At 37.5% G+C, this 23,615-nt stretch overlaps 2 pseudogenes across 1 annotated transcript; one reads left to right on the top strand and one right to left on the bottom strand.

Moving 5' to 3' along the window:
• The first annotated feature begins 19,077 nt into the window (after positions 1-19,077).
• Positions 19,078-21,115, top strand: LOC143557665 (L-type lectin-domain containing receptor kinase IX.1 pseudogene; annotated as a pseudogene).
• Positions 21,116-21,598: 483 nt separating this feature from the next.
• Positions 21,599-23,191, bottom strand: LOC143557672 (mannitol dehydrogenase-like; annotated as a pseudogene). Its single transcript, XR_013139611.1, has 5 exons — positions 23,055-23,191; positions 22,865-22,978; positions 22,122-22,639; positions 21,892-22,045; positions 21,599-21,805 (listed from the first exon to the last, which is right to left on the bottom strand). The product of XR_013139611.1 is annotated as a mannitol dehydrogenase-like (transcript).
• Between the last annotated feature and the right edge of the window lie 424 nt (positions 23,192-23,615).

Here is a 23,615-nt window from a genome sequence, read left to right as displayed (position 1 = left end):
AGAATGATCAAGGCCCAATTTATGAGTAATTACCTCCTTAGAAATACCTGTCATGTCTGAATGTCTGAAGGCAAACATGGATTTTCGTCGCTTTAGAAAGGATATTATATCCTCCTCGATCTCGTCAGGGATATAGGATCCTAGGAACACCTTCATGTCTGGATCTTCAGGATCTAAAGATACTTCTTTTAGGTCCTGCTCTCGAGCTTCCAGTACATTCCTAGGATTTTGCTGTAATTGCTATGCTATCGTCTGTTTAGCTGTCGGCTTCATGGATGAAGAATAATAATTCTTGGCCTCCACTTGGTCACCATCTATCCTTACTACTCCTCAAGGAGTTGGTAGTTTGATGCACTGATGGTAAGTAGAGGCTACAGCCTTCATTCCATGTATCTAAGGCCTGCCAAGAATAACATTGCAACAAGACAGATTGTTAATAATACAAAATTTATATAAGATTTTAACCCTTCAATATAGATTGGGAGGTTAATGTCCCCCAATGTTTTCTTGGTTTCTCCACTGAAACCAACTAGCACCAATGTCCTTGGAATGATCTCTGAATTCGGGATGTTCATCTTCTGAAGAACATCATGTTGGATGATATTCACCGAGCTCCCACCATCTACCAGGATCCTGCGTACATAATGATTAGAAATAAATAAAGTGACAATCAAACCGTCGTGGTGAGGATCCTATATGCTTGATTTATCTTCTTCATCGAAGAAGATCCTTTTGTCAGTCGTCAAAGTGGTGGATATGACTGGTCGTTCCCCATTATCCAACTTGGTTTCCTTGGAAAGTCTCTTAGCTGCGGAGAAGGAAGTTCCACATATGTCTGAGCCACCGGAAATGAAGTTGATCACTTGAGCATCTGGTGGGGGCGGAGTTGCTTTTTGAGGAACCTCTTCAGTATCCTGGATCCTTGACTTTTTTCTTCCCAACAGTTCCTTAAAATGGCCCTTACTTAGGAGGTATCCAATTTCCCTCCTTAAACTATTGCAATCGTCCGTCATGTGGCTAAAATCCTCATGGAAAGCACACCATTTGGATTTGTCTCTAAAGATGGTTGACTTGTTGTTCTTTCGGGGCCACCTTTCCTTCTCCCCTAGATCCTTCATGGCACAAATAAAGCCATGGGTATCTACAGAGAAGCAATATTCTGAGATGCCGGGGTAATCTTCATCATTATCTCCTTCTTCAACTGCTAGAACGTTTTGATTGTTGAATATGGAGTACGGCTTCGAGTTGTTGTTCTTGAACGAGAACCCTTGCTTCTTGTCGGAGGATTCTTGCTTTGTTTGACTCCCCAGAAGATCCTGGATCCTCTTGTCATCTTCCAACCGTATGAATCTGAGTGCCCTGTTTCTGACTTCATCTAAGGACCTGCAAGGATTCATCACAAGATCATCATAAAAGGGGGAGCCCCTCTGAAGTCCCATCTTGAATGCTTTAACAGCAGTAGCCATGTCAAAATTAGGGATTTCCAGAGCTTCCCTGCCAAACCTTGTAACAAAATCTCTAAGGGATTCATCACCAGATTGGATAATTCGGTATAAATCACTAGTTAACTTCTCAAATTTCCTACTACAGGAAAATTGACTATTGAATAAGTTAACTAAGTGCGAGAAAGAAGTAATTGAAAAGGGTGGAAGGCTTAGCAGCTACTTTAATGCGGATCCTGTCAGTGTGGATCCGAAGCCCTTGCACAAACAAGCTTCTTTAAGACTCTCAAGAATAGGATTGATCTCCATCCTTTCCCTATATTGTGCAACGTGCTCCTCAGGATCTGTGGTCCCATCATAAGTCTTCATGTTGGGGGTTTGGAACCACTTCGGGATTTCAGCATCACAGATAGGTGGAGCAAATCTGGATAACTTGTGGCTTCCTTCTGGTATCTCGGGAATTGGACGGACCACCCCCGGTACACTGGATATCATATCCTTCAGCTTTTGTAGTTCCTTAGCCATAGCTTGGTTAATACATGCATCCTGCATGGAACCACGGTTAGCATCTAAGGATATGGGATCATAAAAGTTACCTCTTTGCTGGGTGAAGGTTGGCATCCCAGAAGTGTAGTTAAGATAAGAGGCATCTGCTACAGTAGCAGGTCCATCAGAGGCAATGGTCTGCATGGGTATTATATCTCCTTCATGGACCTCAGATGACCTCGGATGTTTAACCCCTGAGGATCATTGATCCTGGAAAAAGGATCTTTGACTAGGGTTGAAAGATCCTAATGGTTGAGAGTTGAAGGATCCTGGTTGAAGATACAGTCCTGAGGATCCTGGTTGAAGGATGGATGATCCTTGCGGGAAAGTTGGGGATCCTTGAGCTAGTTGACCCATGGACCCCGGTTGAAGGATAGATGATCCTTGCTGGAAGATCGAGGATCCTTGAGTATGCTGACCCACGGACCCTTGTTGAAGGATAGATGATCCTGGCTGAAAGAACGAGGATCCTTGAGTTTGTTGACCCACAGACCCTGGTTGAAGGATGGATGATCCTTGCTGAAGGATCGAGGATCCGTGAGTATGTTGAGCCACGGATCCTGGAGTAGTGAAATCCAGCACCCTAGGCATCGAGGGAGTCTGATCCTCCGCTGGCCTCTTTCTTTTCTTGAGATCTTCAATTTCATGTAGGATCCTTTGGTTGGTTTTGTTCTGCTGCTCCATGTATGCCTTAACCTGTGAAAACATTACAGAAACATCATTGTTAGATTTGACCACCGAAGTGGCAGCAGTGGTTTTTGAGCTTTGGAAGATTGGAATTTGTGTCTTGTTTCCAGTCGCGGTGGTCCTTGGTGCTCCCGTAATTGGAGGAGGAATCGGCGGTAAAGTCCTTGATGAGATAGAAACCGAAGATGGCTAGTTGACGAAGCAGAGTTTGATTGAGAGGCCATTGATGGTGATATGGGAATGAAAGGTTGAAAATTGATAAGAAATAATCTGTATTTTAGCACCAATTGCCCCACGGTGGGAGCCAAATTGTTTTGGATAAAAATCTGCTAAGGATAATGTATCCAAATTCGTTTAGTGAGGATTAGTACTATGGTGATGAAAACAATTATGTATCAATTGCAAACACAAACACACGGATTTGTTACGGGGAAAAGCCTTTGATCTGGTTCGGATCGCCGGCACAAAAACCCCGGGTGATGACAATTGTCTATCACCACTTTATTAATATCAAAAATGAGGATACAAGGTTTGGAGAATATGATCAGTGTTACAACGAAAGATATGTGTGTGTGTGTGTGTATGCTGCTGAATTCGTAGTGAGCAGAGTGTGTTCTTGTGTCCTTTCCTAACTGATCATAGCCTCAAATTATACATCAAACATAATAACTCAATGGAGTTATGAATAATAAAGACTATTAACTAATAATCCCTAAAAATCCGCCATTGCCTTCAATATAATCGTAACTGCCACTTTGACCACATGCTCCATCACTCAGGCTACGAAATAGGGGGAAGACCAGGTCTTGGAGCCGTTACACTTGATAAATATCAACCTTCATACAAGAAACAACCGTTAACGACACCAAATACCGAGGATCCATGATCCTGACATAGCTTTGGAACTCTTTAGAAGGATAATTGATCCAGACACGTCAATATCTTCTTGACTGCAAGTTAGTGGATAGACTGAGTCTTCTAACCGTTATACCTATTAAATATTAGACTACACATGAGAACAACCGTTAATTAGTAATAAGTACTGAGGATCCTTGATCCTGATACGATCTGGAATACATGCTAAGGATAACTGATCCAGACATATGCCAGGATAACATATCCATAGTGTCAAATTTCCGTGCACTAACAGTATCTAAACATGGAGTGCCATTATATATCGTGTCTGATAGAGATACTCAGTTTACTTCGAGGTTTTGGAAGAAGTTCCATGAAGCTATGGGAACAAGATTGAATATCAGTACGGCATATCATCCTCAAACAGATGGACAGTCTGAAAGGACGATCCAAACCCTTGAGGATATGCTACGTGCTTGTGTTTTAGACTTTGGAGGGAGTTGGGACGATCATCTGCATCTGGCAGAGTTCTCTTATAACAACATCTACCATTCAAGTATTGGTATGCCACCGTTCGAGATGTTGTATGGAATACACTGTAGAACTCCAATATGCTGGGGAGAGATTGGTCAGAATGAGATGGGAAGCCTATAGGTTGTGCAAGAAACCTCTTCAAAGTTCGATCAGATCAAAGCAAGGATGAAGGCTGCACAAGATCGACAGAAGTCGTATGCTGATAAGCGGCGACCATCGATTGAGTTTATCGTTGGTGACAATGTGATGCTCAAGGTCTCGCCTTGGAAAGGAATTATTCGCTTTAGGAAGAGGGGAAAGTTGAGTCCGAGGTACATTGGAACGTTCAAGATTTTAGATCGAGTAGGTGAAGTGGCTTACAAGTTAGATTTGCCAGGAGAGTTAGAAGGAATTCACTCAACCTTCCATGTTTCTCATTTGAGAAAATGTCTGGCTGATGGCACGTCGCACGTGCCATTAATGGACATTGAGGTTGATGAACAGTTGAACTACATTGAGCAACCAATCGAGATAGTGGACCGCAAGGAAAAGCAGCTTCGTCGTAAATTCATTCCATTAATGAAAGTGATATGGAGACATCGCAAGGGATCAGATGCTACTTGGGAAGCTGAGGATGAGATGCACAAGTTTTACACGAATTTGTTTATGTAATAGTAAGGTTTCTGGGACGAAACCTCTTTAAGGAGGGAAGACTTGTAACATCCTACTTTTGGTTATAATAATAAAATAAATTTGTCTACTTTATAGTGGGTCGTTATCGGTTTAGATAACTAGAATATGAGTTGGGCTAGTGTTTGGTTAAATGGATATGGGTTATGGACTTGGGTATGAAAGAAAGAAGGAAAGACCAAGGGCTTAAGCCCATGATCCCTAAATATATAAACCATAATCACCATTAAATCCCTCATTTTACACATATCCCTTACACCACCTAAAACACACACTTAAGCTCTCTCTCTCTAGCCAAAACATAGAAGAAGAACTGATCCCGATCCAAGGTAATGGTAGTATAATATTGTATGAGCTCAAACCCGTTAGATTTAGTCGCGAAACGACGAGCCGACACCTTTAAACCGTTAAAGTCACGGGATCTGGGTGGAATCGGGAATTAACCGAGAAAAAGATGAGCCTAGGGATCACCCTAGCTCAGATCTGGATCAAACGGGACGAAAAACGGTGAAAGCAGCGCTGAAACACGTTTTTCCGGCCACCGCCCGGTTTTCAGGCACAACGGCGCCGGAAAGGCGGCTGGGTATTTAAGGATGTCAGAGAATTTTTCTGACATTCTCTGACAAACCCTACTAATTCGTTAACGGAGAGTTAACGAACTAGGGGTGATTCATCAAGTGAATTCACTAATGAAAGCTTAACGAACTAGCCCTAGTTCGTATCCTGATTCGTTATAGAAAAGATAACGAATTAACCTCATTTCGTTATACTCATTCGTTAAAGGAAGATAACAAACTAGACGGTTCAATTCGTTACTTAGGGGTTCATTCGCTATAGGGTTCAATTCGTCAAAGAACCAGTTCGCTATGGGGTCCAATTCGCTACATGGACCGATTTAATTCGTTATAAAAGTAACGAATGGGTCATTCGTTATGAACCTGATAACGAACTAGAAGTTTGATAGAATGACATAACAATCCCTGAACTTAGAAAAAGAATGATTTAATGACAAAGAAGCCCTTGAACTTTTAAGTAGCAAATTAATTAATGATTCAAAATGCTAATGGGAAATGTGTTAAGACAGTTATAGAAATAAAATTTTTCCAAGCTGACATGGAAGCTCGACCCCAGCCAGGGGCTCTGCCTGTTGAACCCTGCTAGGGGCTGCCGCCCCTAGACCCCGCTGCCAGGGGCGCTGTCCCGGACCCCTGTTCGTTGATGGTTTTAACTTAACTAGAAACGCGATATGACTAGTGATAGTTAATTGATACGTGTAATTGTTATACAGTTAGTCGAGCACAGCTAAGGAAAGGAATAACAATTAACGGTGAACGTAATCGAGTTCAGGTGAGTTTCTAGCCCCACTTCCGTGTTATGTTTTCGGGGCTGTGTGCATACTCGATGTGATAGTTAATACACTTACCTTAAGTGGTAAGTGTACGCCTTGTATGATTTATGTATGATGATTGCTTGACGGTGTGTGAACGATCTTCGGATATTGCATGTGCCGTCAAGTGGTAGTTAAATGCATGATTGATATGTATGATGTATAAATGATGTATGAATGATGTAGGTATGAATATATATGATGTATGAATAATGTATGTATGATATGTTGATGGTACGCGAACGCTCTTCGGAGATTGCATGTATTGTCAGGGAAAGTATGTAAAGACAGGTATGTTATAATAGTATCGGCGAATGAAGGGAACCGGCCCTAATAGTATCGGCGAATGTAGGGAACCGACCCTAATAGTATCGGTGAATGTAGGGAACCGACCCTAATAATCTCGGCGAATGTAGGGAACCGACCATGATAATATCGGCGAAGTTAATAGAGCGAAATGCTCTTAAAATGTATATGTACGAATGGAAGTATTAGGCAAGTATGAAAGAAAAGACGAAAGTACGAATGTATGTGCGCATGTAAGTAAATATGATAGTGTGTACCTTCGGGTGCATATCTCAGTAGGTGGATGTATTGTATGTTGTCTGATTAACTAGAACTCACTCAGCATAGCGGACTTTTAGTATGCACGCATAGAGGTGCACAAAAACCCCGAACCCGGAACCGGACCCGTAAAAAAAACCCGGAACCGGTTTTTCTAATACCCGAACCCGACCCTACCCGTAGGGTACGAATAGGGTATGACTTTCAATGTTGAAACCCGTACCCGTACCCGATCTAAGCCCGATAATACCCGAAACCCGGTTCTAGGTATACCCGAAACCCGGTTCTAGTTATACCCGAAACCCGGGTTTTTTGCATACCCGAACAAGATTTTTTGCATGCTAGGATATTAGTGTTTGTGCACATGTTTTTGTTCTACAGATCTATAGTCGTTCTCCAACGGATCTTTTTTGGAGTACGTATATGATATAAATACTTGTTTATAGCAACACCTTTTGATATATCAAACAACAACTGAAAACACATAAAATATATGTTTTTTGTATCATTGTTTAGTTGTTCATGTATGTTTGAATGAACTTTGAAGTTTGTATGCAAAAAAATGGAGTTAGGATAAAAAAATGAAGCATACCCATTAATAGAAGAAAACTGTAGAAAATGGGTTTTTTTAATACCCAGAAAATAGGGTATTCAAAACCCATAAAACGGGTTTTTTTCAATACCCGAAAATAGGGTCTTCAAATACCCGGGTATTGAAGACCCGGTTTAATACCCTACCCGAACCTGGTACACAGGGTGTGGTTTTTCAAGCCAATACCCGACCTGAACCCGACCCGATTATTGTTAATACCTGATTTTTCAATACCCGATCATACCTGAACCTGATTCCATACCCGAACCCGGTTTTTCATAATACCCTATTTGTGCACCTCTATGCACGCAGGTGAGTAGACTGAGGCAGCTTGCTTGAGGGGAAGCACATGGCATGGATTTGAAGACACTGGCATCTCAATGAAGTGTTATGTTATGATGTTTTAAAAGACAATGTTTTATGTTTAAATAATTTGAATGCCCATTAAGACAAGAAAGGATGGTTATGTAATATAATGGTTTGAATGTTTTAATATTCCGTGAATGTTTTTATTAACCCGATATTATGAACTGTGTTTATGAGTAAATCCAACGTTAAAGTGAGGCACCGGTAACGGGGCCTTACACCTGAACATGTTGACCCATGGATCCCTGGTTAAGGATGGATGATCCTGGGTGAAAGATCGAGGATACTTGAGTTTGTTGACCCATGGATCCCTGTTGGAGGATAGATGATCCTTGCTGGAATTGAGCCACGGACCCTGGAGTGGTGAAATCCAACATCCTAGGCACTAAGGGAGTCTGATCCTCCGTTGGTCTCTTAGTCTTCTTGAGATCTTCAATCTCCCGAAGGATCCTCTAGTTGGTCTTGTTGTGTTGCTCAATGTAAGACTTAACCTGCGAAAACATAGAGGAAACATCATTGTTAGTATTAACTACCGAAGTGGCAGCGGTAGTTTTCGAGCTCTGGAAGACTGGTAGTTGCGTCTTGTTTCCAGCAGCAACAGCAGCCCTTGTTGTTCCCGTGATTGGAGGAGGCATTGGTGGCAAAGTTCTTGAGGAGAGAGGAACCGAAGACGGCATGGTAGACGAAGCAGAGATTGATTGAGAGGCCATTGAAAGTGGTATTGATGAAAAAGGTTGAAAATTGATATGGTATTTTCTGGATTATAGCACCAATCGCCCCACGGTGGGCGCCAAATTGTTTTGGACAAAAATCAGCTAAGGATAATATATCCAAATATGTTATGTGAGGTTTAATGCTAAATTGATAACAATGAATATATGAACAAAATAGGGAGGAACACCGTGATTTTTTGCCAGGAAAAACCCTTTTAATCTTGATCAGATTAATGGAAAAAAACCCCGGGTGATGACAAATCGTCGATCACCACTTTATTAATATCAAAAAAATGGTTACAAAGTGTTAGAGATAACGATCAGTAGTACAAATGAATGCTAGTGTGTAGTGTTAGAGAGAATTATAGCTCTGATATAGTGTGTGATAATACAAGTGATTCCTAACTGATTCGATATCTCGTTATATAGAAAATAACAAATAACAATATTTCCTATTAATCCGCCACTCGTCCACAACTGCTTCAATGTTCTTTGACCACATACTGTGAGCTTCCAGTAGCGAACTTTAAGGTAGACTCAGTCATATAGTCGTTATAACTAGCTAACACATCACCATTCAAATACAATCACTAGTAAACAAATAATACCGAAGATCCTCGATCCTTTGTAATTTGAGACATATCTCCAGGATAACTTATCCATAAGACAGTCAAGGATAATGGATCCTCAGCATAAAATTCATGTCCTAACAGTTAGGCCAGCCTAATGTTAAATATTTGTTTTCTCGAATATGTTATTTATTATTATATGTATTCAATAATTATTTAACATAATTTATCCACAAAAAAGTTATAAAAAAATGGATGAGAAAGCTTTGGCTAATTCCTGAATGGTATATATATACTAGGAATCAACTATATGTCAAACACACTTGAATGGAAATTAACATGTTATTGAATATTGATTAAGACTTTATTTTAAAGATCAATTAACTATAGTATTATAAAAGACTAAATTTATGTTTTTGATTGTCATAATAGTTTGTTTTGTAACATAATTTTATAGTATACTTATAAAAAGAAATGTCTTATATATTGTTTATCTTTTAACATCTTTTAACATTGATGTGTAATAAATGTTTAAAATTGATGTGTAAATAAATAAGGGTATTATCTTAGAGTAATAAACATTACAGTTATTGATGTGTAATAAATGTCTTAGATATAGTTTATCTTTTGAATAAACATTGAGATATAAGTTTTGTTGAATCAATATTGTAGAATTGTTTTATTGATTTGGAGACTAATTTTCTTTGTTTGCTTATTATTGTACTGATGGTATATGTTATAAAATATTTGAACTTTTCATTTATCTTTGTTAGTCTTTGTATGTTTTTGTATTTGATTCAAATAAGTTATGATGTCTTATAATTCATGTAAAAGTATCATTTATTTATAAGTACAACATTTCCATTTCATTAAATTTATATGATGTTACATATATATTATGTTTTAAATATGTTCCACTGTGTGCAACACGAGTACTATCCTAAATTAATATTATAATCTAATGATATGTTTCTTTTAAGAGATTTGAATCACTTGAAGCTTGCTAATGTTAGAAAAGAAATGACACATTTGGATTTGGAAACTGAAGTTAGTGAGAAGGTAAAATGGTTGTTAGAGTGTGAGAACTATGAGTCAAATTTTAATGATCTTCTAAACTCTTTGGAATCTGAAGATTAAATTTAAGGTAACACTTATTCAATAACTTAATTATGTAGTTGATTACTCTAAATTTTTTACTTTCATTGTTTACTTTGTGTTTTCTGTTTAAGTTATTAGTTTAGTTCATAACTAAAAACTTCCAAAAACGTACAATAAACTTCCATAATCGTTTATTTTGTTTGTCAGGTTGTGAATGTAATTTGCTTTTTTTTGGTGAAATTTTGAAGAAGTTGATGATTGGTAAATTTGACTCCGACATGTTTAGATCTTCTTTTGGTCTCTCTTTTTTATGTGCATATTTAGCTTGTTTTAGTATTAAGTTTGTATTAAGACAATCTGAATAATCAATAGTTTGGTTACTAAGTTATGTTTATTATATGTGTTTGTTTAATATACAGTTAAAAATATTATGATTTTGATTACCAGTTTGTTGCATATTTTTAAAAAGCATATGAATTTATAAGATTGCGGTTATATAGTTATGTTAAATTTTATGATTTTCTAAATGTTTTTGTGAAATTTTATGATTGTCTATATTTTTATAGTAATAATTACATTCACATATTTTGTTTTTAGTTTTACATAATCTTCTAGATATTAATGTTAACGTTAACTTATTATGACATACATTAACATTTTAGTTTAATACTTAATCAGGTTGGTTTGCTAATACAGTTTAATACAATTTAAAAACTATCGGGGACTCGATTGGACAGAAAATTTTGAAGTTCATCCTAGGATAATACGGTTTTTAAATATTTTCATGACTTTGCTAATATAGACAAGTTTGTATAACTATTAACTTTTTATGTAAACAATGTTATTCTCTAATATTTTGTTTAGGTCATCTCTATGTTAATATATGATTGTCTATTTATGAAAATTTATGGTTGTCTATATTGATTTTGTTATTTATCTATTTTCAACTCGTGTATAACACGGAACTATCCTAGTAAAAATATTAAAGTGATGAGTGAATTAACATATGACTTGCATGTGTAGAAAAAAAATGTGTAATATTACTTTTATATCCTCTTTCATTAAGCCTCTGTGTCAATTAATTATGACTTCTCACACTTTTTATTTTTATTTACCTTTATAAATAATTGAACCCTAAAATAAGATATGACTCAACTCACACATTACACGAAGTTGATATGATCTTTTCATGCGCTCTTTCATTCTTGTATTATATGACTTACGATAACATATTTAACAAATTACATTAAATAGTAATAAACTTTTAGCTTGTTTACAAGCATAACTATATTTGATATAAAAAGTATTTATTTTTTATTACAAATGAAATGCTTATTATAAATGAATATAACAAAAATGTATGCATTAAATAAAAATTTTATAAATCGTGTTTAAATGGATTACCCGATGAAAGCGGCGCATTCCTTGGACCGCTCATCCCCGCATCCTAATCATTGTGTCTCCCATGTTATCTTGTAAGGCTGAGGGGTGGGGGGTTTTAATGGGGGCTCCAACCAATAATATTATGACGTGTGGCAGAGAGAGAAACTGGATAAGGGGGTGTTGGAGCCCCCGTTGGAGTCTCTGGCCCTGGTGTGGAGGGGCTCCAGCAGGGGCTCCAGCGATTTTTTTTTATTTTTTTTATAAATATATTCAAACAACGTATTATTAAAAAAACTCATAAATTATTAAAAAAAACACACATTAATAAAAAAACACATTAATATCTAAAAATAAAATAAAAATTAAAGTACTAAAAAAAACATTCTTCTTATTCTTCGGCTTGGTCTTCTTCGATCAACCTCTTTCGGATACGTTCCTTTTGCTTTTCCATTAGCATTTGATCGACCGGATTTAGGTTACTGAAGTCTCTAGTAAGAAAGTCCAAATCTCTCATTCGACTTTTTTCCTTTTTGTCATAAGAGACCACCTCCATGGTTTTGTTGAATTTATTGAGGGATTCAACAAGATTGGCGATGTTTACGGCTTCCCCCTCAGCCGGTTTTTTCCCCTTGGCGTCCCTTCCCAATGGCCACCTCCTCGGCGGTGAAGACGTTTCCTCCTCCGCAATGTTTAGGTCGAATCCAACGCGGCAATCCGACCCGGTTGAAGTGCTATACGCTCCAGACGAACTAGTTTTAGTCCGTTTCGGCCTTACTTCCGCATCAAAGTTCGGCGCCACCAGCTCAACCCACTTGGAACACCTTTTCAACCTCTCCCACAACTTTAAATCGTCCCACGTCTTCACCATCCCATACCTCCGCAAACACTCCTGCTTCCACTCTTCGACCGTGAAATTGTAAACCGCCAAATCATCACTGCCACTTGGTCTCATACGACCGCTGTTCCTGTTGAAAAGATTAGTAAACAAGCTGACAAATTTTCTGATTTCGGACCACCGACCCGAAATCATATCGGCGTTCCGCTCTGTACTCCCAGCGAGTATGTAGAACGTCTCTATAACCTTTGTCCAAAAAATCTTGCTCTTTTGGTAGTCGGCTGCAAAATGACTAAATAAATTAGATTTCCATTTAACTTTTTTATTTAACTTTTTTATTAAAAATCATTTTTAAAAACGTTAAAACAATTACCGCAACGCCGATCCTCAGAAATGACTATCCAAGCCCGACACAAGGCTTCCTTCTCATCCGATGACCACGGAGTGGCTTTCCGTTTCGTCCTCGGAGTCGAAGCCGGTCCCGAACCGTCCGTTGCAACTTGTTTTTTTCGGTGGACGCGTCTTTTTGGTCCCGTAGCTTCACCGTGTGATTCTTGTGTCTCCGGAACAACAAAGTTAGGAGACGGTTGTGTGTTGGATGGTTGAAAGCCGGATGATTCTTGCGGCTCCGAATAAAACATCGGTTGGTGCGGTGACGACCATAAATCATCGACAAGATAATCTGAATCAAGGTTTGGGAACCAATTTCCAGCCATTTTTTTTAAAAAAAAGTTGAGAAGATAAATTGATTTTGAGTGAAGGTTTGAAGTTTTGGTATAAAAATGAGTGAAATGGGGTATAATTATATAAGAAAAATATTTTTTTTTTTGGTTTGTTCGGCTCCCAACGGTCAAAAAACCATCAAAAGTTGTGCAGCCCTATCTCTTCTCCCGCTAACCGGCTCACGCCTGCATTGTTTTTCGCGTTAACGCCCCCGCTAGCGCCCTGGTGGTGTGGTGTTAGCGCCTGGGGGCGCGAGCGGAGGGCTCTTGCGCCCCCGTTGAAGCCCCACACCCCTCAGTCTAACCACACCCCACACCGCCTTATATGTCAGGGTTAGTGCTAACCACGGCGTACAAGGATACTTTTCTAAAAAGACGTTTTTTGTCCTTTTGTGTTAATTTTATGTTACTTTTAGTTATTGTTTTTTATTTTGTTGTTTTAACAAAAATAGATTTTCTTTATTTTCTTTATCAACGTTAGTGACGCTGCCATTTAGATAGATTTCTACATTTTGTTATTATTTGTTCAAATTTGTCGTAATGGTTGTGTGTGTGTATATATATATCATTTATTTACGTTGCTTCGTTATAATTGTTGTAATTTTTGATAAAGAAAATCAATAAAAAAATATTTTTAATAAGACAACAAAATAAAAAACAATAATCAAAATAAATAAAATTAAATTAAAACTAAAATATACATTAAACATAAAAAGACAAAAAAACACGTTTTTTAAAAAACACTTATATGCCATAGTTAGAGCTATACGCGGCGGTTAGACAAAAGACAAAAAAACACGTCTTTTTAAAAAACATCTATATGCGATGGTTTGAGCTATACGCGGTGGTTTGTGCGGTTTTCTAACCACACCTCCGGTGTGGTTAGAAAAGCCCCACTTAATAATCATCGCACTTGGCCGTCAATCGTTAACGGAGTTGGAGTTCTTAACGCCTTCCGTTAAATCTTGAATAGGGTCTAACATTTCCAACGAAGAAAAACCAAAAACAATGGATGTAATAATCTATATTGAGGTGTGATTGCACACTTAATTAATAAAACCATTTTAGTTTATGATACTAATACTATAGGATAGTCTAAGTGAGTGAAGCCCACTATTCGGTAGGGTTCACGGGTAGCGGTCTAGTAGCGAGATCCCATGGTCTGCCCATTGATGCAGTACAAGTGATCCAACAGTTTTTTCTATTTCCATTTCGACTATCAATAGGAAGTTTTTTGGTAATACTTTCAAGTTGATCCGCATGCGAAGGAGCTTTAAGAAGGGAAACAGTAGTTAGGCAAAGTACCTAAAGTCAATTGAATTAAAGTAAGCTTTCCTTCGAGGAAGCCTTCAAATTTGATGATCTTGCATCCATTTGTCAACCACTATTTTCCGGGTTTTAACCAAATTTGGCTCCCACCACATCTCAGCACTCTAGCAAGATTTGTAAAATTAACCAGAGTTCATTCTCCCCAAAAATGAAATCATCAGCATATAAAGAAAAGATGAGATAATATTGGTCCTGAGTTTAATAACACCATATAAAATTCCTCTATTGCATGCTTGCTTGATAATCACATGCAAAGCTTCCATACCCTAAATAAACAAATATTGAGACAATGGATCGCATTTTCTAACCCCTCTTTAAGCACAATTTATGAGACTAGAAATTCAAATTTTATTGTTAATGTAAATCTTTTTGCATTTGCAAATTTGTTGGAATTCGAATTCAAATTTCATTTTTAATGTGTTTGATTAAAAAACTCACCAGATTTATAATTGAAAACGATTCACTCAAATTCCAGTAACAAAAAATTCAAATTACTTTCAAAATTTTGAAAAAGTTAAACAAAGTAAATGGAATCTCTACCATTGTTGCATCCGTCACCACAGCAACTGCCGCACTCGCCACCCGCCATGGTAGAACCTATTGGTGCCATTGTTGGCGGCAGAGATAATGAAGCTTCATGGTGGCCTCAGATGGGCCTCCCCCCTCCTCAGTAGTGTAGATTTATTCGTTTTCAGTGAAGACTTTGAACCCATCCCCGTTTATGAAAACCGCCTTGCGTATTTGTTCAAGCCTTTTGCTGCTAGAAATGATGGTTTTACCAAATTAGGTAAACTCGTAAAATTAAGTTACTCGGGTTCACGTGAATTATTCACTCCTTTACATCAAATAAGTATTACTAGATAAGGCAAACTCACACAATGTTTAAGATAAACACACTATATAGTGTTGGAAGAAGAAACACCGTCCCTTAGTCACGAAAATAAAAATTAGGTTCTACTCTTGACTATGTTCCTTGATTATTCGTTAAGGTTTTAAGTTAGCATAATCCATAGACACTTAACATTTTTTTAACGACAAACAAAGCTTGGCCACTCGGTTAGACCGATTGACAAAATGCCATCCATGATTGCGATCAGAGACATCACTGGTGACCCTCCCGCCATCGATTTCAGGGGAAACTCGTCGCCCGAAAGCCCATTGTAATAAAGCTATGGCTCGCAAGACATTTGTCACGAACGAGACTCGAACTTATGACATCTTATATAAAATGTCACCGAGATACCTCAATAGAACTGTTCTTTGGTATAAACATTTTACTAAAGAAAATTAAAAGATATCATTTAGGTTACAGAAAAATGTCATCTTTGCTCACATCATTTAGCTGCTAAAATATCTAACATAAACTAGAAATTTATATACTTTGGGTCGATTTTGTCTTTATTATTGTCTTGTAGTTAATTAGCGGTTGAACTCTTATTATAATTAATTCTTGTTAACTTTTTTGTTGGTGAGATTAGGAAATGGTGGGATCAAAAAACTTAATTCAATATTTGGCTCATCAACCAACTTTATCTTTTAAAATTATGTTTTATTTTTCTGTTAAGAGCAGCACCAAAAAGTATATATCCGCCAAGAGCAACACCAAAAAGTAACATCCTAATTAACTGATGTAACATTCATTGACTATTTAGTGGTGGTCTAACAACTGCTAAGCTATTAAAATTTTAGACGTCTAACCAACTAAATGGTAACATTTGAATCGGTCGACGTGTTTTTAAAATTTAGTCATTAAGAGCAGGGCTGGCTTCGAGAATTAAAATTTTTTTTGAACTAAATGCAAAAGATATTTTGGATTTTAAGTAAAAAAATATTTTGTTGAGTTTAAACAATTTAATTTTTAAACTGGCTTCCTTGATTTATGCGTTGGATTGTGTAAAAAACTAATGTATACAAAATAAGTTTAAACATGTCACAAGTGAGACTAGATACCACAACCTTAGGTTGTGAGTCATACCCCATTACCAGTAGACCAAGTTATTTGTTATGTAATTGGGTTTAAACATTAAGTATACGTAGCGTTTTTCATAAAAATACATATAATTTTAAAAAAATCGGGCTTAGCGGATAGTCGGGCTTATGGCCGTCGACCACTCAATCCCATGTCATGGCTGGTCCTGATCAAAATGCTCCATAAATCATTAAAAAGATGTCTTTTAAATAAATCAATTAAAAGGTTACCAAACAACTCTTTAATCTAGGTCTAGTGAAAGGGTTGGGTTCCTTGATGTTTGTATTCACGCCCTGTTCTTGAGTTCTTTTAAATGGGAGAAAGGAAAGGAAAACTAAAGATAGTTAAAAAATGGGTGTTCTTGAGTTTTTTTAGGATGGAAAGGAAAGGAGTAGGAGAAGTTAGGAGGGATTAAATTAATGTATTTTCTCAATAAGTTATCCTCCAAAATATGGGATAATTACTAAGGATAACTATTTTTTAACATAGTTATCTTTTCCTTTCCTCTAATTTCCTTCCAACTCAAGAACACACCTAATTAAAAAAAATTTTCTTCCCTTCCATTCCCTTTCTTATCTTTCTCTCTCCTTTTCTTTTCTTTCCTTAGTTAAAAAACTCAAGAACACAAATTGTTTATGGCTAGTGATAATGTATGATAACTGATAAGAAGTTATGGACTACCATAGGTGATTCATGTGACTCCATAGTGATGGTTTCAAACTTTCAATGGCCAAAGCACATGAACAAACAGTGGCATTAAATCCCCTCCTTTTTATGTTGTCAAAAAGTGAGATTTTAGAAAGGAATAATTAATGAACACATTTTTGTGTTGTGTATTTAATTGATTGACATGTGGATAAGGTTGTGTTGTACAATTGGGGCACTTCGATATTGGTGTGTTTTTTTGTTTTTTTTTTAATTCATTTATCTTGGGCCGGGTTGTATGTGTAAATAGGTGTGGGCTTCTAATGTATGTATTGGTGAGAATGTGAGATACTGAGATTAACCATTTAGAATGTATAGAGGCAACACGACTTATGGGCCCAGTTTGGTGGATCATATGTGTATTGACCTGTATCCTGAACATAGTTTCTGTTTCTTTCTTTTTTTCATTTTATTTTTTTATATATAGTTGTAATTTACTTTTCCTACACTTGAATTAATGTTTATGTGGAAAGTTGGTAAAATGTCCATTTTGACCACAATGGGCTACAAAATGTCGACCAAGATCTAAATTTTTCTAAATGCCCACTCTAAACTGGTCGGACCTGATCATTAATCCATGTCAGCCGATGGTTTTTCTAATCTTATAAAAATGCGTCACGTTGCAAAATTTTTGTTGAACCAACCAATTTTGAGTGTGATCTTACCAAATATTTTTTTTGAGTTTTGAGTAAATAATTTGTAAGGACTAACGGAATTTGGTCGAATCACACTCAAATTTGGTTGGTTCGACTAAAGTTTTGCAACATGGCGTGTTGATATAGGATTAGAAATACCGTTAGTAGACATGGATAAATTGGTCAGGTCTAACCAATTTGAAGTCACGTTTAGGAATTTTAGCTTTCCACATACATTCTTTAGACTTAAGTGGTCAAAATATCATCATCATCATCATCATCTTCATCATCATCATCATTATCATCATCGTACTCAGTAAATCTCACCAATAACAAAGCAATGGTAGGGACTGAGGAGGATAAGATGTAGACAACATTACCTCTATCATATAGGAACAGAGATGTTGCTTTCAGTGAGACCCCCGACTCAATAATGGTTTTGCATCAAACGTTGGACATAAGGGCTAAGACACATAACACTCAACCATCGGGACTCCACCCGATTGGTGTATTTACCATCGTCTTTCGGCTATCAACGCCACCACATGATGCCTGATTAACCTTCTACCACTTTTAACGCTATTTTCACGAAATTATTAAAAATAACGTCAAAATTAGTGCAATTTACTTTTGCCCATGCAAGGGCCCATACATATATACATTATATGTGCACACCGCAAACAAGATGTATAAGTGGTCAAAATAGACATTTTGAAATGTTTCTTGTTTATTCTTTAAAAGTCTAATTCATAAAGTTTCAGTAATTATTAAAAGACAATCGAGTCAAACAAATTTAGTTATGTAAAGTCATGACTAGAGAACATACGTTTACAAGTTACAACAAATTGCCAACGGTCGTGAGTGATATGCTAATGTCATGCGTCAACTACATAATCAACAATGGAATTAACACTACTACCACACCTTATAACTCGTGTCAATATTTATAATAATTTTTTTTGTTTGATTTACAAATAAATCCTGATTATCAAAATAGTTTGATGACACTAAAATCATCGAACACATTTTCTTCCCTTGCAATTAATAGTTTAAGGGTGTGCATAATGGAGGCGATTTTATGGAGGAACACCGGCATCTTAACTACTGTCATGATTCCAACATGTTACACTCTAATCCTGTTTACATGTATACAAAAAATTGTAGACAAATAAAAACAAAACTTGCAAACATAGCAACACTATTAGCTTTGCACAGACTGTAAATTAAGCGATAATATATAAGACGGCAACCGGCCTCTTATATTTTACTTATTAAAATAATCCCTTTGGTCTTGACACCACCAAATGTCCCTTATTATTTGTTTTTGAACAATTATATTTCATGTCCCCTAAATGAATACGATAGCACTGAAACTGCCGCCCATGCATATTCATGAATATGATCACACGGTTAATTGGTTATAAAACCAACACATAGTTTTCAACAACATTTTATCTCTTTCCATATACGAACGAGGATCATGCGTTTCTTCATCGTCATATTGTTCCTTGTGATCCACGTCAACTCGGTTTCATTCAACTTCACTAGCTTCCAACCCAACACTCAGATGATCATGTACCAAGGTGATGCTTTTGCATCAAACGGAATCCAGGTTACTAGGAACCAACGTGACAAATCGCTCACCAACAGTGTCGGGCGGGCTTTGTACTCGGAGCCTGTCCAGATCTGGGACCCAAAAACCCGAAAACTAACCGATTTCACCACCCATTTCACGTTCTCAATAAACGCACTCAATGCTACTAACTACGGTGATGGTTTGTCTTTCTTTCTTATGGCATTTGAACCCGAGATCCCTCCGGGTTCGTTTGGGGGTTATCTTGGTTTATTCAGCCCCGCTTCAGCTTTCAATAGCTCAAACAATACTGTCGTGGCAGTCGAGTTTGATTCGTTTAAGAATAAATGGGATCCGAGCGACAATCATGTCGGGATCAATGTTAATTCGATTGTATCGGTGGCTAATGTTTCGTGGAATAGAAGTATTAAAGATGGAAGTATAGCAAATGCATGGGTGAGTTATGATTCTAGTACGTGTAATCTAAGTGTCTTTTTGTCGTACGAGGAAAAACCAATCTTTTTTGGGTATTCTAGTCTGTGGTACGTTGTTGATTTGAGGGATGTTTTACCCGAATTGGTTCGGATTGGGTTTTCGGCTGGGACCGGGGATTGGATCGAGACACACACCGTGTTTTCATGGACTTTTAACTCCAGTTTGGGTGAAAGTAAAGCTCGGGTGAAAAAGAAGCCACGGTTAACAACCGGTTTAGCCACGGGTTTAGCAATGGGTTCGGGTGCTTTAAGTCTCATGGTTGGGTTCTTGTGGTTTGTTATATGGAAGAAACGAATTTCTTTAAGAAAAAGATCAGAAGACATAGCTATGGATTATGATTTTGGAAGCAACATGGGGCCGAAACGATACGCGTTTAATGAGCTTTGTAAAGCAACCGATGGGTTCTCTGAGGACCGGAAGCTCGGTGAAGGTGGATTCGGGGGCGTGTATAAGGGCATGTTGAGTGGCGTAAACTTGCCAGTCGCAGTCAAGCGCGTGTCGAGTGGATCCAAACAAGGGAAGAAAGAGTATGTATCGGAAGTAAAGATCATAAGTCGATTAAGGCACAAAAATTTGGTGCAACTATTAGGATGGTGTCATGAGCATGGTGATTTTCTTCTCGTGTATGAGTTCATGCCAAATGGAAGTCTGGATTCGCACTTGTTTGGTTCAGAATCGACATTAAGTTCATCGGTTAGGTACAAAATAGCCATGGGAATTGCTTCGGCCTTGCTTTACCTCCATGAAGAATGGGAACAATGTGTGGTGCATAGAGATATCAAATCAAGTAATATAATGCTAGATTCAAATTACAATGCCAAGTTAGGCGATTTTGGGCTCGCGCGTTTGGTGGACCATGATTTGGGGTCCCAGACCACGGTCCTAGCTGGGACGATGGGCTATTTGGCCCCAGAATGTGTGATGACCGGCAAGGCAAGTAGAGAATCTGATGTTTATAGTTTCGGGGTTGTTGCGTTAGAAATTGTGTGTGGGCGAAAGCCAATTGATACAAAGGCGGAACCGAGTAAACAAAGGTTGGTAGAATGGGTTTGGAGTCTTTATGGTGAAGGGAAAATATTGGAAGCCGTAGACAAAAGTTTAAATGACGGTTTTGATGAACGAGAGATGGAATGTTTGATGGTGGTTGGTTTGTGGTGTTGTAATCCTGACAGTAGCGAGAGACCGTCAATAAAACAAGCTATAAGTGTGTTGAATTTTGAAAGTCCACTGCCTACGCTCCCGGCTAAACAACCAGTGCCCATATATTTTGCACCACCAATGGCTATGTGTAGGTTCACGTATACGTCATCGGTAGTTGGTGATACTGAGTTGTTTGGGACGAAAGGGTCCGTGACCAGTAGTGGTGGGTCATATTCATCAGCAGGGTCCTCGAGAGCGCTCTTGGAAATGCACAAGGATGGCTTGTAAGATGTGTTGTTGACTCGCAAAGGTCACAGATTAAGAGACAAGATTCATGAAGACTATATTTTCTCCTTTTGGTTGATATTTTATTGCATTATTTGAAATCAGTGTTGTAGATTCTGTTTCATAACATTCAATTGTAAACATTAAAATGTAAGTTGTAAAGACTGATATTGTACAACTAATTCAAAAACTCAATTAACCTGAATAGCTATGGAAGGTAAAGTATTATATACATTACAAGTGTGTGATTAGTAATTCACATTTTATATGGTTAAAAAAAATAACTAGACAATTAAACTAAATAACAAACACAAGGCATGGATACATAGTAAAGAACCATATGATCACATCAGACTTTATAGTTTTAGGTCTTTTAATAAATATTCACAAAATCATAAACAAACGCAGACAAACTTAATTAATCTCAGACTCTCACATTCTCATAACATGACCAAAAATATATCAAACCAAGAAAAAACAGAACATTCACCAAGAACCTCAAGAATCAACCTACTCAGCCTTGATTGAATTCGCCACATCGATCACAAACCGATACCTCACATCAGATTTCAACAACCTCTCCATGCTGTGTTCACATAATCTATCGGTATTTTCTCTATATCCGCAGTTACCCCATGCTCTGCTGCAAAATCAAGCATCTCTTGAGTCTCTTTTAGTCCACCGATATTACTACCCGCAACAAGCTTCCTCCCTGTTAAAACCACATACAAATTATTCCACCATTTTACCTAATGTTATAAGCTTGCTTAAACATAATTCAATCGTCAAAATCGTTACCCCCGATCAAAGAAAATGCTGCTACTTCAAGCGGTTTAACAGGTATTCCAAGAACAACAAGCTTTCCATGTGGTTTAAGTGCACTAAGCAACGGTGCAATCGGATGATTTGCAGACACCGTATCGATGATCCCATCGAGTGCACCCCTAACAGCCTATTAACACAATCAAACAAAACCCAAATCAAAACCCAAAACTTAGTTAACAAATCAAGAATCATTAACCGGTTACCTGCATCTGTTGTTCGTCTTTGCTGATTATAAAATGATCAGCTTTAAGTCCTTCAATTGCTTCTTTCTTCTTAGCAGCACTGGTGCTGAAAACAGTAACCTCAGCACCAAAAGCCTTAGCCATCTTGACCGCAACATGACCAAGCCCACCAAGCCCAACCACACCCACTTTGGTACCAGGTTTGTCTAACCCAAAGTACTTAATTGAGTGGGCTGTAGGTTGTGATTCCAGCGCACAGCAAAGGTGCACCGGAATCAAGTGGCAAATTCTCCGGCCAACGGAGAACAAAATGCTCATCTGCAAACATGTGATCAGAGTACCCACCTTGTGTCTGTGTACCATCGAAATTGGTGGATCCGTAAGTAGTAATCTGGTTAGCGCAATATTGTTCATAGTCGATAGCACAGCTTTCGCATGATCTGCATGATCCCACCAAGTATCCGACCCCAACGTTATCCCCAACTTTAAATCTCTCCACTTTGCTGCCTACTTCCGTCACCACACCCACGATCTCATGCCTGTATTATACAATCTAAGTATATTAATTTAAGATAAGGATTAAGTAAATGAATAAATTATCAAGACTCACTAGTGTTAAAAAAGTCATATGTTTCATGATCATACAATTGTATGTAATAATCATTTAAAATATCAACGTTTACAGAGTAACAAGCTGCGTCGTCACCCCTTTTTTATCGAAGATAAGATTGTATGGAAAGAAAACTGGAATAAGGAAATCGTACCCTGGGACGACCGGGTACTTGGTGATCCCCCAGTCATTCTTGACAAAGTGAAGATCAGAGTGACATATTCCACAACAAAGAACTTTGAACCTCACATCTTTCTCACCAGTAGCCCTGTAAATATTTCATAATATTTATGAACACTATGAATTATAATATACAAAGCAACAAAAGAGTGAAGAATATATACCTTCTGGAGAAGGTGAGAGGAGAAAGTGATCCGGTGGTGTCACAAGCAGCATAACCATAGCCCTTGATCGGATGCTCGGATTCCGGTGAGGTGGTCATTGTTGGAAAGAGTTGTGTATGATTAAAATGATGGTTTGAGAGTGGATATAAATAGGCCAGCACGTAAGCAATGGCATTTGACTTTTGTGCATACTTAATAGTTAATACGCTATTGTTGGACAGTCAATCGACATTGATTACTTTATTGGTTGATACACAATGTATATATTTTCTTCAATTCTTAAATGAGTTTTTTTTCAAAAGAATGTTAATGGGTAAAATAGTTACTAAATTATTGTTGTTTGAAAAATAATTGCCAAAGTAGTTTTGTTTCTTACTTCTACTCTTAACGAATAAACAATAACTTTGTATTCTTAAACTATTCTTTAGAAAACGCTGAATAAAAATAAAATTTAGAGAACTTTTTGCGAAGATTTTCTTATAATGTTTTTTAAATTTGTAATTTATTTTTCAGAAAACAAACAACAAACCTATTAAAAACATTTTTTTTTCAAGAGTTTCT

This window comes from Bidens hawaiensis, unplaced genomic scaffold (genome assembly GCF_021521415.1).
Source record: "Bidens hawaiensis isolate Kalapana, Puna unplaced genomic scaffold, B.hawaiensis_p1.1 tig00019080_1, whole genome shotgun sequence".
In the NCBI taxonomy this organism is placed as follows: domain Eukaryota; kingdom Viridiplantae; phylum Streptophyta; class Magnoliopsida; order Asterales; family Asteraceae; genus Bidens; species Bidens hawaiensis.
The sequence above is the reverse complement of the archived record's forward strand: the minus strand, read 5'-3'. Positions and strand labels throughout refer to the sequence as shown.